Source organism: Rousettus aegyptiacus, unplaced genomic scaffold, assembly GCF_014176215.1.
Source record: "Rousettus aegyptiacus isolate mRouAeg1 unplaced genomic scaffold, mRouAeg1.p scaffold_m13_p_14, whole genome shotgun sequence".
Classification (NCBI taxonomy): Eukaryota; Metazoa; Chordata; class Mammalia; order Chiroptera; family Pteropodidae; genus Rousettus; species Rousettus aegyptiacus.
In genome coordinates this window covers 43571151-43574512 of record NW_023416289.1, presented here as the reverse complement: position 1 = coordinate 43574512, position 3362 = coordinate 43571151, and positions in this window count along the sequence as shown.

Below are 3362 nucleotides of genomic sequence, written 5' to 3'. Positions count from 1 at the left end.
AATCCACAACAGACCTGCGGCAGAGGTATTTCACTTCCATTTTCCAGATGAAGAAACTGAGCTCAGAGAGAGTAAATAACTTGCTAAAGATGACATACGCGATGACATAGCTCATACGTGATGGATCGAGGACCAATTTCCAGACAGAGACATCAAGAGAGACAGAGACAGAGACAGAGATGAGAGAGAAAAGTAGCATGGAGAAGGAAGCTCAGAGGCAGAGAGAAAAGACAAAGCATGACCACGAGCCCTGCCCCTACCTCACCCCCATCCCTGGCAGAGTTACCCCCTCCCCACTCCTGCTATTGACATCTCCCTGCAAAACACTTGTAATAAAACCATCTCCATTAGCTGTACCCAGAATCCACTTTGCTGAGCACTTGAGGCCAGGCATGAGCTCACTGGACCGGCTTTTCTCCCCCCGGGGAAGTGGGTGTGGGATGACTCCCATTTTGCAGAGAAGGAAAAGCCAAGCTATTTGGCCAAGGTCACTGTGCTCACATGGATCTTGACACCTCAAGGGCAAGGATTGATTCATCTTTGTGTGTCACCCCCACTCTCTCCTTCCCCCCACCCCAACACACAACCCACCAGCCTAAACTCCTGCCTGTGGTTCCTTCATCCACACCCTGGTCCCACCTCCCCGCGCCCCACCCCCTGGCCGCGCCCCCGCCACCCGACACAGGGAGCATACAGCATCTGAACTCCCCTGGGCTCCCACAGGCCCCTTGGGACACTCCGGTAACACCCTTAGCACAATGCATCCTGCAGCAGAGTTCCATTTGTAGTTGTCTGACTTTCTCAGAATCTGAGCTCATCTGGGCGGAAGGTGGGAGAAGCGGGAGTTTGGGAGGCAGGAAATCTGGATTCCTGCTTTGTTTCTATCCGTAACACAATTAGCTGTGATCGCAGAATAATGGCCCGCATCTATTTTGGTCATCACTTCGAACCCATTATTGATTGTGAAAATTAATAAAGGGAAACCACGAAAATGGTGTTGGGAGACCAGAAGGGGGAGCTCTAACACAGTGCCGCTCTATGTCAATGGAAGCTGTGTCCATTACAAACACAGACACAGCAAAGAATTATCAGTTACAGACCCCAACAGGAGAAGGTGTGCATTGAAATTGACAACGCCAGCAACTCCTCCAACGAGAAACCATCGTCTCTGTGAATGCTCACTTTTCTCCAGTGGACTTTTATCTAAAACAATCCCTCCCAACTTCCTACTTTTTCTTCATAAAATAACATTCCTCTCCTTTGCTTGTTGGACTTGCCTGTGGCTGTAGCTGTAGGTTGCTTGTCCTGAATTGTAATTCCTTACTTCTCCCCAATAAATCCTTTTTAAATTCTTGCTGGTAAAATAACTTTTATTGTTAAGGTCAAAAGGACTTTGGTACCTTATATGGTAGGTATTCACTGGGAAATGATAGGAGTTGCTATCATTTATGTGGGCCTACTGTGTGCCAAGCGCTATACTTATGTGTGATTTACATCTGTGGCCTCAGTGGGGCTTGGATACAGCAGCAAACCACGAACATCTTTCCATAGCCTTCAAGGACCTACAACGGGGGTCCCTAACTTCCCCCCCACCCCCGGCCCCTAGCCTTGGACTGGTACCTGTCTATAGACTGTTAGGAACTGGGCCACACAGCAGGAGGTGAGCTGTGGGTGAGCAAAGCTTCATTGGTATTGGCAGCTTCTCCCCAGCGCCAGCATCACTCCCTCCGCTCCGCTTCAGATCATCAGGTGTTAGATTTTCATAGGAGCACCAGTCCCTGGTGCCAAACATGTTGGGGAGTGCTGTGCAAGCTCTGGTGGGTCCATTACCTTCCCGACCTCACCTACCTCCCGCCCTCCTCTCCCTCTGCAGCTCCATCCTCGCCAGTCTTCTTGTTGCCCCGAGAATATGCCAAACTCATACCTACCTCCAGACCTTTGCACTTCCTATTTCCTCTGCCTGGAAGCTTCTCCCCTTTCCAACTCCATGAGCGATTGCTTCTTTCTTGTCAATGACATCTCAGTTCAAGTGTCACTCGGAGAGATCTTCCCTGGCTCCACTCTCCCTAAATTAACCTCAACCTCCTGCCCTTGATCAGATCATTTTGTCTTATCTCTGTAATACCAGGGTCTGAAATCATCTTACCAGTTCCACGCCTGTTTCTTCATCTATAAAATGGTGATGAAAATAGGGCTTGTGGTGAAGATCAATGACTGTTTCACATGCGGTAGGTGCTCAATTAACTTTAGCTATGATTATTATTCATTCTGTGTGTGTTGGCTTAAATCCTCAACAAACTGGAGCTGACTTAGTTAATACAGAAATTCCAGTACCTAGAACAGAGTGGGCACTCAGTAAACATTTTTAAATGAAGGAAAGAGATGGGCAGAGGGGGACCCCCCCCACACTCACCTCCGACACGTGGAAACTGACATTCAGAGTCCCAACCAAAAAGTGGTGGAGTCGGTATTGAAACCCAGATCATTCTGTTTCCTGCGTCCTGTGCTTTTAAGGTCTGCCTATGTGTCCAAAAGCAAATCTCTCCCTACTGTGGGCTTGTTTCCTCTAACTATAAAACATGGTCTGGGTCATGTCTAGGTGCTGACCCTCACTGCGGACTTGGGGAGGTGCTCCACTATTCTTTACATCCATTGTCAAGTATTTTACCCTCTCATCCTCCCCCAACATTGGAGCCAGCTCCGACTGACACTGCCAGCCGGCCAGGCGTCACAGCTGGACCTGTGTCAAAACCGGGCCTGGATAATGAAATCGTAGGAGATGAGGGATGTCGGGGAGGAACTAAAGGGAAAGTAAAGAGAAAGGTTAGGGAGGGACGACAAACTTAGGGGAGGAGTCTAAACTCTGGGGCGGAGCTAACCCTATAAGAAGGCCGGGTTAAAGGCTCTGGGATAAGTCCTATAGCCCTTGGACGCTTAGGGGGCGGTGCCAAAGGCTCTAGGGGCGGGAACAGAACGTTAGTTCCCGCCGGATTCTGTGGATGGAGCTAAGACCCCGGGGGGCGGATCTAGATCTAATAAACAAGGGCTCTAAGAACTGGGCTAGGGAGGAGCTATTGGATATCTGAGCGAATTTAAGACTCTAGGGTCGGGTTCTAGTCTCGCAAGGGGCATTTGGGAAATCCAGTAAAAGGTTAGGGAGAAGGTTTTGAGGATATGGGAGTGTCTTCCTCCACCCCATCTTCCTCTCAGAGGCAGGGGTTATGCTTCAGGCTGAGAAGCTGGGAAGGCTCTGCCCCTTCCAATCCTTCTGTGTCCCTATTGGTGGAGGGGCCTGCGCGACAGGCTTTCATTGGTTCTGAACAGGCAAGGTAGAGGTCTAGAGAGCATAGCACCGGTTGTGG